The sequence below is a fragment of the Rhincodon typus genome, chromosome 18, assembly GCF_021869965.1.
Source record: "Rhincodon typus isolate 14 chromosome 18, sRhiTyp1.1, whole genome shotgun sequence".
Classification (NCBI taxonomy): Eukaryota; Metazoa; Chordata; class Chondrichthyes; order Orectolobiformes; family Rhincodontidae; genus Rhincodon; species Rhincodon typus.
Window position 1 is genome coordinate 17,890,813 of NC_063349.1, and position 15,344 is coordinate 17,906,156.

General features: G+C 35.8%; 1 long non-coding RNA gene across 5 annotated transcripts in view; it reads left to right on the forward strand.

Annotated features, from left to right (window-relative positions):
* Positions 1-402: 402 nt before the first annotated feature.
* LOC109930429 overlaps positions 403-15,344 on the forward strand; it is a 46,516-nt gene continuing 31,574 nt past the window's right edge. The window contains exon 1 of one of the 5 annotated variants that reach the window (XR_007264063.1): positions 403-785. This is a non-coding gene — a long non-coding RNA (uncharacterized LOC109930429). The remainder of the gene's footprint in view (positions 786-15,344) is intronic. The other 4 variants (XR_007264064.1, XR_007264060.1, XR_007264061.1 and 1 more) reach the window with 4 other exon arrangements.

A 15,344-nucleotide genomic window follows, 5' to 3' on the forward strand; every position in this document is an offset into this window, starting at 1 on the left:
CTATCCGCAGATGATATCGCCTTACCATTTGCAGAAATCTATAAAGATAAATCAAGATTTAATTTAAAGAAGTCCACGCAGTTCTTGGTGTTGCACAAGTTGATCAGCACGTTGTTTATGTTTAGCTTGGTGTCACAAATAGAAGCAAAAGAGTACACCGATAGCTGCCGATTTCTCGCCACTTCGCAATGCTTCATCCTCGCTTCCGTCACCGCTAGATACAATGTGATTTTAAGTTTAATTATTAAGTAACAATATTAAATCATGATTTGTTTAGCTCCTTTCCGTGTAACTTTTCTTTCTTTATTCCAACGTAATTTCATGCACATATACACGTGTGCTTGTTTGAAAATTAAAATGGATAACACTCTGGTGTTGTTTTAATACGTTTTTCGTTATGTTGTGGTTAGCGTAATTATTAACTGCACCGGCAGGAATTCATTTATTGGCTTAAAGTGCTTTCGAGTTCTAGCGGGGATAAAGGGATCGAATAAAGATTCGTCCTTTTAAAAAGTGTCACATTTTCTTCTATTAAGAACAAAAATACAAAAGTTCAACATCATGCTTTTTTTTGTAGAATCTACTAGCGATGTACTTAAACTATTAAAAAAATCATAACTGTTGAAAATGGCGGCGGGAAGGAGAGCGAGGATCCATCAGAAAAAAAAGTTTTTAAAAAACTCATTTATGTCTGGCTCCAAAAAAAATCTACTTTTACTGTTGCCTGGAAAAGTGGGAAAAGAAAAGTGTTGCTGCTGAGTGCCTCCTTCAGATGTTACGTAACCGTAAGTTACAGATTTGTTTGAAATTGGATTTAATTCAATAAGATCATTTTTCCTTCCAAGTAGAATCTGTCAGTTTTAAACTTGGTGTTCCTTTTCCACTGTCTTCACTCAAAACTAGCGCTCAAGAAATGAATGCTTATATATTGCTTATGAAAAATTGAATAACTTCAATTTTTTTAAAAAATAACTAATTGCATAATTAAGTAAATTCCTAATATCTCCGAGCATCCTTATCCTTTTCAGTATCCTACTTTTCAAATTGTTTCAATTGCTCCCTTCGCACAAAAGCGACAACTAAAATATATTCAGGTTTTATGTTAATTTATTTAAATCTGCTGTCAAACTTGAACTTGACTTTTACTTGTTTTGAAGTGGGGAGGGGAGGAAAGGTGTAAATTTAGAGAGCGGTTAATTCGGTTAGATCTCCCAAGGAGGTGAGACAAATGTGTGCTTAGTTTTAAACTTCTACATGGAAGCTAGGATTTGAGAAATATGGGGGAGGGGCTGCTCCTTTTGGTCTAAGAGACATCAGAGTTTACTCGCCGCCATTTTGTAGCCCAGAGCAGCTTCTTTCTGCCTTCCCCACTCACCTGGGAAACGGAAGCGGAAATGGGCTCATCTGGCGCTGCTAACCAATAGAGTGAGGTAGCGTCAGCCAGCGCTTGCGCCGTTTGTGGGCCTGCGCGTGAGCCGCGGGTTCCGGGATTATGTGACTACAAATTTCAACAGTCACCTGTACAAATATGTCGGAACACAATAACTATTACCATGACAGTGCGGTATCTTTCAGAAACACTGCAGATTGCTTTCTCCGTGTCGACTCCACATTATTAATATCTTATTTACAAACCATAACCAGAACTTCTTTCTACTTTAACTTTCCTTTTTAAAATGTTTTAATTTAACACACTCAGTCTTGCTTATTTTTGTCAAGCTCCGCAATAGCGCATTCCAAAACAAACCATGTTATTACACTATCAATTCACCATCCCGTCCCACTTATATCCTTTTCTCAAATATATGAATAATTGCTTGGTAGTGCAAAACGTGAAAACGTTGCCAAAAGAAGATCAAGTTTTGTTCCTAGCCCAGATGAGTGCAAGATGGAAAGCTTTAACTTCTTGTCTCCTAGAAATGTTTAAATCCTGTTTGTCGCTCCAATTCTGCATCTGCCCCCGTAATGCCTTTCTTTTGGTACAACTGAAGTCATCCATCTTTAGATCACTTTGAATTACATCTTCTGCTACCCTGTATCCTACCACTCAGGCCTATATTAGCATCCCACTTCATATTAATTTTGTTTGCATCTCTTTCATGGTCAGGCCATTCAAACCAACGTAACAAACATCAAGCTGCTCTTGTCATTAACGGAAAAGTTCAAACCAAACACTTGCTATCATTACATTCTCACATACACACATACATCAATCACTCTAGTTCAGCATTACTTGTATCCAAAACCACAGCCTTGCAAGCTAAACAAATAAACACTTGAATAGATTTTTTTCAAGTTTGCCTTCTGGATTTTCTTTAATTTGATACAATGTCGAAGTTACGTAAAAATACTTTAGTACTTTGTCTAAATAGCCATGTTGGTCATATGGTGCATTCCAAGACATTCGCTAAAATCTGCATTCAGCTAACAGAAATATAGTTCTGAGCAAAAATATCAAGTTCAAACTCATCTTTCGAAGAGACTTTGGCCTGAAGTGAAAACTTTAAGGAATGCATTAAAAGAGAGAAAATATAACTCAGTTGATCCTTTCTTTTAATATTTCAGTGAGAAATATGTATTTTAAAGCCTTACCTTGGACACCCAGAAATTCAATTACCAGGAAAAATTGGTGGGAAAGTTTTCCAAAAGGCATTGAGTGATTTTTTGGAAACAATACTACAGGACCCATGGTAGAGCAATAGGAGGCCTTAACATAAAATAATGAAATATCTATTAGAATGCAACCTGCTGGCATCACAGGGAAACATACAGACAAACATGTTTCGATGTGAGAATCTCCAGAAGAAATGTTTACATGTAATTTCCAATAGAATGTATGACCCTTGTGATTTGCAATATTTATTATCTATTGAAATCAGTATATACGTGTGCACATCTATGTTTTTTTCATTATATGAATGTACAAATTTATAATGGAAATTGCCTATGTAAACAAATCACAATGTGGTTATATTCAGGAGTGCAATAGTGCCTTAGTTGTTGCTCAGCCTGTACTACAAAAACAGTGCTGCAATTACACTTCTTGCCTGTGAAGGTGCTGATGTGACTCCAGTGGTAAGAATGTAATTATAATGTGACAAAATTGCAAAGGTAGCTTGGATAACTGATGTAAATGGGAATTTGCTTTGTAAAAAAAGTTGAAAGTGCAAACATAGGATGTTATGTATTGTTGTATCTGGCATGTGTTCATCATTCTGCCTACATAATTTACAGCAGATGAAATGCATCTTAAATAGGGAAAGAAACCTGGATTCTTCTGATCTGGAAACATGTGCCCAGAGTATGCAATATTACCGTGACATCAATACTGTATGTAGTCCATATTCAGCAGAATGTTCAGTTTAAAGAGTACCATACAGTGTTATATAGCTGGAAGTGAGCAGATATGCTACTTGCATCTGCTTGGGAGTTCTTTTTGTAAAATCATTTTGAGTGGTATTCATTGTAGCAAATGAGTAAATCTGTACAAGTGATCCACAGGTAAATTGCAAGTATTCACTTCTCTATAAGGTGTAAAAACATTTAATTTTTGTAACACCAGACAATGGATGAATCCTTTGTGCACATGTGGAATCCCACTTGCGTTATTCAAAAGATGGAATTTCAGATAAAATGTTCAGCAAATGTACACTATAGAATTCAACATGTAAATTGTATAGCAAATACAAACATACAAAACTTGGAGCAGAACTAGGTGATGCAATCCCTTGAGCATGCTCCACCGTTTAACAAAATCAAGGCTGATCTCTGTTTCAAATTTTACATTCACATCTACCCTAACTTCTCTTGCATAACAAAAATCTATCTACATTCACCTTAAAAACATTCATGACCCTGCCTAAACTACCTTCTGTGAAATCATTTCTCTTTATCCACAAAAGTACTATGCCTTCACTCTCCTCATCTAAGTAATTGATATAATTTGGAAAAAACTAAAACCCCTGAACTGTGGTAATCCATTTAACATATCCTGCTAATCAGAACAAGACCTACTTACACATACTCTGTTTTCTACCAGCCTTCCAATCTATCCATGCTACTGTGTTATCCACTACATTATATGTTTCTGCTTAGTGTAATCACCTTTTCATATGGCATCTTGTCAAATGCCTTCTGAAAATTCAAGTACAGTGTGTCTACAGACTCCCCTTTATCTATAATACATGTAACTGGATGTTGTTTTGATAAACAATATTAACATCTATTAGATTACCTAAATGAAAGTGATCACAGTTTACATAATAAGACATAATGCACAATCAAATACTCATAACAAGCAGATATGTGGACATATATGAAGATATATTCGATATAATATGTATTTGTCACAATATTGCAAAACCAAAATAGAGACAGGTTAGGGAATTCCATGGTTGCAAATTGCTAATTTTAGCAATCTTGCATCTGAATCATAAGATGATAGGTCCAGCTGAAATCCAAAGATTTGAACACACAACCTGGGCTGATACCAATATAGCGCTGAAAGAGTGCTGTGCTGTTGGAGCTGTCATCTCTGAGGTATTAATCTATGGCTGTTGGTTCTTTCAGATGGACATAAATGATCCCAGGGCACTATTAGAAGATGATTACAATATTATGTAATCCGTAGTCAATGTCACTAAACAGATTAGCTAATCATTTTATTAATTGTTGTGTTTGGGACATTGCTTTGAAAATTGAGTACTATATTTCTCTACAGTTGAAGAGTGGCTAATTTCAAAAGTTCATTATTGGTTGTAAATCCTGGAGTAATGAAAGGTGTTATATAGTATTAGTTCTTTCTATTATCGATTGTGGGTATATGCACAAAAAAGACTTGTACTATAATGATGAGTATGGTAGTCTCTACAAGCAAAACTACAAGCTGTTATGAGTAAATCTGTACAAGTGATCTATTGGTAAATTGTCAGAAATAAATGAAACCCTTGAGACAATTCTATGCACACATGAGATTGCAGACAAATCTGCACACAGTTGAACTCCACAGCCAGTTCTCACACAATTCACTGCAGGCAAATATTCGGACATTGAATTATACAAGTACAAATTCAACTATGGAGGAAAATCCCATATACACAAGTACACAGGAAGAATCCACACACTGAACTTCATGCAGATCTGCACAATCTCAGCTGTACAGATAAATGCATACACCCTCAGATGATCATGCTTTTCATGTACATACATTGTATATGCAGTTGTATGCACACAGGATTGCAAAGCTATTCGTGTATACGTAATGCGCATCTTTCTACAGACGCTTTGTTACATAGACGAATCTATAGACATTAATGATTGCAAGAAAATGTATACTTACGGCCAAATGTAACATATGCAGATAGATCACTGACACTGAACTGCATAAGAAAATCTTTATAACATTGAGGGAAGTGTGCGTACATTCGACCCTGCATCAAAATCTGCATGCACTCTAAGGTGGAATGTGCACTCTTTTCAATACGTAGGAACTCTGGTCCATCTTGGAGCAAGTTACGACGTACATTTAACAAAATTTTTTTTCTGTTTGTGAAAATATCTTATTTTCCCAAAAATTAATGTAATACTCCGTTGGTTATGGAGAATTTCAGTCTTGTAATATTTGATTTAGCAGACTAGCCATTCCGTGCTGCATTTATACTGCAGCGACTAGTCTTGTATCTGGATACGCATGCTCAGGGCTCCTCGCCCGGTTGGTAACATTTTAAATGTTGGGGTTAATAACAGCGGCAGCATCTGCTGTATCCAAAATTCAAAAAACAGCGTTACTCGGGCGAATCCCTTTATTTTTATTTTCTGCAAATTTGAATTGAACACAAATAAGCACATTTCATTTTATTGTGTAAATCATTTATCCCATTCAACGCTATGGGTTAGAGATCGATCTGGGATATTGCTACATCTCTGGATTACTTAAATCATTGTTCAATGACAGTCCTAGAATTGTGAAATAATTAATTTCTACATAAAATGCAAAGAATCTGCTGACGACCACCTGAGAAATCTAAATAGTCGTATATCGTCGTAGGTGATAGAGTAGAAATTGGGTCGTCAAGTAAGTCTCGTTCTGCCGCTTGTCGACCTAACCCGACAGGGACAAGGAGTTCCATTTTTCACTCCGTTTCTCCCCGCAACCCAAAGCGCATTTCACACAGTCCGCAGTCCTTTTCGCTTTGACAGTGTACAATATTAAGTGCACGTTCTTGGGTTGTTGATTGAAATTGGGCACCTTTTCGCTGCCGTTGATGCGTATATGAGGAACTTCGACGAGAGTGCACGGAGATCGCTCACAGTATTATGTAACCACTCTCAGCAAAGAGAACATTGCAGAATCGAAACAACTTCATTTGTACGTTATACTAAACGTGCGGAATGTTTGACTGCGGGATTGGAATCAGAGTCCGCTGTTGAGCGAAACTGAAACTTCCGATCCTCTGTGGAGTATTCAGGGTTAGAACCGCTGAAGGGAGGACAGAGGGACAACAAATCCCCGTCAGTGGCTCAGCCGCAGCTGTAAAATTCAATCCAGTCCGGCGATCCCGCCTATTTCTGGTACTGTATTACAATATCAAAGCAAGGACTAAAATAGCTTGATATCAATATTTTTACAGGATCATCTCTCAACATTGTATGGACTTGAAAAGACAAGGGACAGTTCGCTGCGGAGCTGTGTAACAACACTTAGTGATATTTTGCTATCCTGATGCATGGAGAGGGAAAAATGACTAGAACTTCGAAAGGTGATGTCGTTCTTCGAGCTTTTCTGCCCAGAATCCAAATCAATGTAGTTTTTTTTTAATTTCACATACCAAACAAATCTATTGACATGCAATAATAACTGGGGTTAGTTTGCATTTGTTAATTGAGTACTTTTTAAAAAAAAGGTAACGTCTAAAGTCGTTAAAAAGGAGTGAAGGGACACTGTTGACTACAGCCTCAGACGTGAGAATCAAGCAACGACATTTAGTCCGACTCATAACTATGTTGTGTTCGATGGGGCATCCCCAATCTCACCACCACCCCACCCCCGCTCAATGGAGTAAAAATCAGCATTCCCTACCCCTGGAAGAAAGGGTGCCGGCTCAGAAACGCTGCCGACCTGACACACTACTCTTTCTCCTGAAATCTTGGAATTCTCCTGAACCATTAGATGCACATTTTAACAAAAAGCACTATAAACAAATGATCGTTGTCGAGCTCTTCTCAAGAATTATTACTGATTTATGTTCTGACAATTAACGGGCAGGGGATAAATCACTGTTCGAGCTGAGGTAAAAATGAGAACTGAATGCAGATTTCCAACTTCAGTTTTTCAGTACTTTCAACTGATTTAAATTGTATTTTTGTTAAACAGTTGTGAAGTGATCTACAAATTCTGAGACGCTACTGATTTATTTCTGCAATTCGATTTTCTTGCAACAAATCATCGCATGAGCGAATTGGGAGTGGTTATTGCTCCCGGCAAGGTGCTCAAACCCCTGTAAACAGACAGGTCGGGTTTGACCTCGAGCTGCTATGGTGGCATAGCACTGATAATGGAGATGTGTTAAATATAAGAACTACAAAACTATCCATCTCAATTAGTGTAGAAAAGGGGTTGGACGTTAAATGTTTATGTTAACCAACCTCAGCCTTATCTTCAAATTTAGTCTTAGAAAACTTAGCTTTAAACGCTGCCATTTCATTAAGTTTCAAAAAATCAGCTTTTAAAGCTTGGATCTTAGTAAAATTTAGATCTTCAATCACTCCTTTTATTTGCGGGAGCTGTTCCACTATTGGTCTAATATCACTCACAGGGCAAGGGAGCAACCTAAATTTCATATTAACATTTTACAAGCATGGGTGGTGTAGATCTCCAACATCCCTCACTGAGGTTTCAATGGCTTCCAGCTGATAATGAAACATCCTGTTGTCATATTTGTTATTCCCTATTATTAGAAATTTCGGCTTTTGAGTCACATCTGTGATGTTTTAACGAGTGTGCCGTAAATACCAGTTTTTTTTGGTTAGCAGAGATGCTAAACTGTCTTTTTAAAACGTGAGGGTGTTCTCTAAAATAACAAAGAGTGAAATTTCAAATCAGTGAACTAAACCTTCGTACATGAATGTACTACTGTAATTTCTGTGCCTTACATTCAAGCACTACAACCAATAACATTAACGTAAAATTTTCCATCTTAATTTGATATTGTTCAGGATGCAATGCTGCAACAGGTACAAAACTGGAGCTGGCTGGAACCACTTAGATGTACGGGAATGAATCAGAATAGGATGCGAACATTTAGCCCAATTTGTCTTTAGCTGGTTCTGAAGAAGCCACTCATCCCTAGAAAAAGATTGCATTGACAAGTATTAATCTGTAAATGCACTGATTATCTTGTGATGATGCTATGCGAAAACATGCAGTAAAATTTCAGATAAAACAAAAGAAACTGGTGGCATTGGCTGTTTTGTAAATCAGATTAGCAATCAATGAGTGTAATTTATCCTGTAAATACATTTTAAAAGATATAATACTGCAGCTGTTTACCAAAAAAAACTTTTGCTGCAAACAGGTCAGTCTCTGGTTGTTTGCAAAGAAAACTATCTCGGAAAATGATGTTCAATACATTTGTGAACTTGTTTTCATGCATTTTGACCTAGCAATTGCATGTACTTTAGAAGATTATTTTCTCTGCTTCAGCAGAATAGAAGCAACTAAAGGACTAACATCAGTGTGTTTATTTTTTGGGGGGAAAAAAAAACAGAACTGTGGATGCTGGAAATCAGAAACAAAATCAGATATTGCTGGATAAACTCAGAAGGTCTGGCAACACGTGCTGAGAGAAAGCAGAGTTAACATTTTGGGTCCAGTGATACTTAAGAACTGTTTCTCTTTTGGTTCACTTGTTGGAAATGTTTTTATTGATGTCACTTCACTGACATGCGAAAATAATACTTGCACTTAATGTTTAAACAATTACATAAATAACTGCATTTCTGTTATAAATTTTCATTTTATAAATTGGCTCTAATTGTATTAATGGCTTAAAAATGGCAAATCATGGGGAAAACAAACATTGCAGCATTTTATTCTTGTGCAACAAATTGTACAATGAAGGGGCATATGTGTGTTGTGGGGTCATTAATGCAATTGCTTACATGACTTAAAGCAGAAATAAATCATGACAAATATTAATCTGGTGATAAAAAACACTGCTTCGATTTTAAAAAAACAAATCAAAAAAAATTCTTCATTCCCCAAACAGAGCTAGGAAAGATTGAAATTGAACTATTTGAAGTAATTGTTAGAAGAATATCTGTAGAGGTACAAGAGGAAAGGACATTAGAAAATCTTAAGGGCTTTATTATTCTACATGTCATATTATGTTTGTAGAATACAATGCTGAATGACAGATCTGTGTTACTGCAAACACCTACATTTCCTATTGACTCGAGAAATGGCTTGGTGCATTTATACTTATACATATGTTCCAACATCCATTTATGGATGTCTAGATAGGAATATAGGCACAAGAGTAGGCCATTCAGTCCCTTTAGCCTGTTGTGTCGTTTTATTAGATTTATAGCTTGATTTGATTTTTTTTGCCCAGCGAAAATCTTATAAATCCTAAATTGGCAAATTTTGATTTATCCTTTTCAGAACATGTTCCAGATTTTATCATCCTAAGAGATGATCAAATTTGAATTTTGGAAATGGACCAATACAACAGTTGGCTGTCTGCCTTACTAAACATAAACTTTAAAAAATTAATTTAAACTTCAAAATGTTTTAAACATGTTGCAATTCACCCATGTATTTGAGCTGGACAAACCAGAAAATTACTGGTTTGGTTTGGATTGAGTTAACTGATTCCAGCCAGTGTAGAGCTGTAATTGGCCTCAGTGACCTTGAACTAAAAATGGAAATTTTTTGGCCATGACATTGGCTCTTGATAGCAATCCCAGCTGTGTGGGTTTGTGAAGTCAAATGAGGACAGGATCTTGTTCAACTGTGATGCTGTTTGGGTTGAATAGTTTGTTAAAAGTCACTGTCAAGGGTCATATATAGATATTGGTCAGATGGCACCACAGGCCATGATTTGAAGTTCGGAAAGTAATCTTTAGGAGATAACAGCAGGAAAATAAAGAAGCAGCATTATGCTACCTTCTGGAGATGTCAACCAACTTGTGAAAGTGCACACCAGGTGACTTTAAACCTAAATGACATGACAAAGGCAATATCGGTGCAATGCAGAAATCACTTCACTGCGCATTATAGCTGTCCCATATAACCAGTACTGAATAAGAATTATAACTACCCAATATGACATCGTAATAACCAGGCCCTGACTGTATATTGATTTGGTAATATAAACCAGAAAGTGCTGGAGAAACACAGCAGATCTAACTAAGTTCTGACAAAGGGTCACTGGATTTGAAATGTTAACTCTGATTTTCTGTCCACAGATGCTGCCAGTCTTGCTGAGTTTCTCCAGCACTTTGTTTTGTTTCAGATCTCCAGCATTCACAGTTCTTTGATTTATATTATTGATTTGATTAAATTTTTATTGGGAAAGCATATATTTGGTAGAATTTTCACCACGTTAGAGGATATTCTGGTAGAAAGAAAAACTACAGAACATATTGTGTATTTATTACAATCATCACCAAATTATGCAGACATTCCTGTGAAATCATGATTTACAAACTGCTATAAAAATCGGGAAGAATGATAAAGTTGGAACTGTGCCTAATTCAGTTGAAAAATGCACACCTCATCATCCAATATGTGGCTGGGTGGTGCATGTGCACACATTTTATACTTAACATATTGGAAAACTTTCAGTTTTGACATGCAGGACCTAACTACAAAACAGGCACCATGCAAATGGTGGAGTAAGGCAGGATGGAGGGTGGGACAGTAAACCTGTTTTAGATCCCCATTTTAAAATTAGATCCATGGAACACAGCTTGTGCTTTGCCTAGTCAGCTAAGTAATGCCAATACGTGGCCTAACCAGCAGCCCTAAAGGGGTCATTGGAGGATTCCACCAAAAAGCAAATATGAAAAAGATACTTACTTGACAGCCCATCTCCACTGTTGTCCTGAAGAACAGTGCCAGCCCTTGTTTAAACCCTTCCTGACTGTCTCTCTATGCACCCCACCCCTCTTCCCCCATTACCTTCTCCCCAGCCCAAGGCAGCTGAAGTAAGTCGAACATTGTAGTATGGATGAACAGATTCTCGATGTTCGATTGACATCTGCACCTCACTTGCAATATACTAATGAGGTGTGAGACTCAATTTCATGTGAATGTAAGGTCTCTGATTTCTGATGTGCAGTCCTAGAATACTACCTATTTCTGATGTGAAATCTGGCAAAACAAATTTCTACTTGAAAGAATTTAACTATGGATTATCTATTGTTGACAGATATTAAACCATCAAATGAAATGTTCTCTGTTCAAAATATTAGAAAAATCATTAAATTTGTGATTTTGCTTATTTTCTGGGTTTGATTGAAAAGTTAATGTTATATTTTATTGGTGAAAACAATAAGAAATTAATGTTACAGGAAAGTATAATAAATCTGAATGCCTAGTCAACAAATATTTATTGATGATGAGTTAATTTCAGAGATTCCAATATTTAATTCATTCAAATTTTAAGATATACCAGATGAACAAAACAGTTTTATGTTTAGCTAGATGTTCCTTAACAAAGGATTTCCAGATGTGAATTTATACAGTTCAGACAAAATCTTGAATTCAATTAACACCACTTTTGCAATGGTTTAGAAATAGACTTTAATTTTTTGCACAAACTTAAAGACAAAGTTGATAGATGTGTTAATTTCTGCAGTTTCTTAAAATTACTTTTTATAATCTCACTGAATTATGCCTGTGCATCTCTTCTATTTCCACATGGAAATAATATATGATGTGGTAAAAGTATTTAATCTCTTTTTCTCTGTTCAATAATGTATAGGGGGTGAGGTACTAAATTGATTATTGTTACTGTCCTCCTCTCTTGTCCATAATAGAAGTATCTCTTAAAAATATGTGGTGGTGAAATTCACTAAACCCTGTTTGTGAAGTCCAATTTAAAATTACATGCAGTGATTTTGTTTTTTAGTTAAAGCAGTGTTGATTACAGCATTCAAAACTCAGGGTCATTGTTCAAAACACATTCATTCAAGAAAGGAAAGAGAAAAGAAAAAGAAGAACAAATTGCTTCCTACCAAATATATCAGAATCAGTTCACTTCAGTTAAACAGTCCAGTAAATCATTGTCCAGTTGAGGTTCTTTCAGTTGGCTGTGCACAGGTGTCCTCCTCCCAAGAGCTCAGAGACAATCAAATTGATGTTGAAGGTGTAATTGTTGTAAGCTGAGAATTGATTTTCATCACAAACAAAATGCAAGTTTCTTCCCAAAAATCAGCAGGATCAGAGGCACATGTTTAGCTGAACCTGGAGTTGTTTACTGTACTGGTGTTGCTTGCTGTACTGGTGTTGCAAACAGACCGAGGAACAAAGGACAAAAACAGAAATTGGTGGTGAAACTCACCAGGTCTGGCTGCATCTGTGGGGAGAAAGCAGAGTTAATGTTTTGAGTCAGGTGACTCTTAATCAGAGCTCTTTTGTTTCAGATCTCCAGCATTGGCAGTTCTTTGTTTGTTCTTTTAGAACAAAAGATAAAGATGTTTGTAGATGAAGGTGATTTAAACAAACCAGTAATTTCAGTTAACATGGTCGCTTTTATGTTCACTTGACAGAAACCATTCTGTTTTGTAGCAGATAATTAGGGAGTCATTTGCACTGAGTCAATCAATAACAGATTTTGTTGGCCTTTTTTATTCAGAACAGGATGAGGTAAACATCTTGTTTGCTAATGTTGACTGGGCATAGATGTTCATATAATGCAAGAAATATCTCTTTCTATGGAGTGATGAGTTTGATCTTGTCATAGTAATTGCTGGAAACCCATGGAAATACTCAATTTACACATTTTATGTTCAATTACAGCCATTTTAAAATCCAGCAAGAGTCCATTTTTAAAATAAGAACAATTTTAACAGGATAAATTGTTCTATTTAAAACTTTATTAGGATCTTCTCTCTCCTCTCTCTCTTTTCCATTCTGCACCAGTTTACATTCCCAATCTGATTTTCCTGGTCTATTCACAATCTTTTTCTTATCGCTTCCTATCCTTTCCTAACAAAGATTTTCTCTGCTGTTCTGGACAACTTGCCACAAATAGCTCCAATTAATTCACAGCTAAATTGAAAGTTATCCAAGATGGATCCCCATTTCACTGTTAGGAAAATGTTTTGGAAACCAACTAAAATGTTTAAGCTTTTTCTTAGTAATTTTGCAAAGTTTTACAATTAATTAAAGCTCTGTCAATGTAATTCAGATCTGTTTAATTTTTTTTTCACTGTAACATGACTTCTCTCTGTATTTCTCATCTAAAATGTAGCATTAATTTCTCTTTATGATCCATGAATCTCAATAATGCCCTATTCCCATTCAGAAAATGTAGTGAATATATAATATGAACTTCTTGATGTTCATGCGGGAAGTATAACATCAATAGAAAATTTAATATTTAATCCCATTTATTCCCCAATATTTGCTCATAGTTGTAAAATAAATCCTTCCATTCCCACCCAGAAAATGTGGTATTAATTTCCTAATGCTGGTCCATAAATGTACTACTAATTCCCCATTGTAACACAGTAACTAACAATACTGTGATTCTCCCATTTTAATTCAGTAAATGTAACATTAATTCCCTCATTCCCAAGCAAAAAATGTGATTTTAAGTTCCACCATTCTCAAACGCTATAATTCACACATCGCTGTCCAGAACATGTAACAGTAATCCCCACTCGACCGCCCACGCCCCCCGCCTCCATTCGGATTCAAAACAGCAACATTAACTGCTACCAACCAGAAAATATTACATTTTCCATGCAGACTCAGAAGATGTAAACTGATTTCCTTTAGTTTCATCAGAAAATGTAACATTGATTTCCCCATTATAAACTTGAAATCTAACTATCTATGCTATTTTGGAACGGATTATAACTTTAACTCTCATACAAAGAAATTTAACATGGATTACGTTAATCCTCACATAAATATAACATTAGCCCCTCTCCATTCGCATCCATAAATGTACGGCTAATTTTCCATTCCGCCGTAGAAAATGTAATATTAATTCCTCCCATCCTCACCCATAATGTAACATTAATACCTATAATTCCATCAGAAAATATAACATTACTGACTCATACGTAGCGTTGACTCTCAGTCATGTACATTCTCCGCTTCTCGTTAGAAACGTTTACATTAATTTGCCGAATGTACGTGAATCATTTCATTTTCACACAAAACTGTAACATTCAATTCCCATATTCTCAACCTGAAAACGTAATTTAGCATTAAATTCCCGATCTTCCTCAAAATGTAACATTATTCCCTGTTTATCCCCAAGAGAAAAATCTAAAATTAATCATCTCGTGCTTGTCCAGAAATGTATCTGTGATTTTGTAACATAAACTTGAATTTTACCTGGAATTATTTTTAAACTAAAGCATATACCCATTAATTTGACTAACAGAAATTAAACTGCTACGAAGAACCACAGAACTTCATAAGAGTTGAAAACTGAGTTAATGATATCCAGGACGATAACACACTTAATGAAGTTAATTCTTTACGGGTACAGACTCTGGACAAGTTTTCATTTCTTGGCAGGAGAAATCTTGAACACAAACTGCGTCGTTATATTAAGTACTTAACATTCGGAACTCCAAAATACTTCCCTTTTCCTCCGACCCAACTAAAGTTTAACGATTGTATGTATTTACCTCCGATATTTAGTTGGATTGCACGGATATCTCATTTTTTGAAAATATGAAGTCAACATTATTGAACAAATCTTGAAACTAGAGAGATAGATATTACACTAAAACGAATGTGTTTAACTTGTCCCTTAACACAACTTGTGAAACATGCTTCTTTTGAAATATAGCATCTATCTGGTACATTACAGCGTAAAAATAACAGTCCTATATGTCATGTATTTAACCTCTAAAATAAGTGTGTAATGTTTTCAGTCGCATTAATGAGTCAGCGCACACTTTCTACACAGGTGTGAAAGATGGATTTGCTATCCCGGCAAAACGATATCACTACTTGGATAAACTTTATTTTCAAAAGTAATGCATTCTAACATAAAGATTAGGTTTTTCTTCCCCGTGAATTAATTGCCCTATCTGAATATTGCCCCATGGAATGTTTATAAGTTATCATTTTGTTTTTGGAACTGGAATACTGC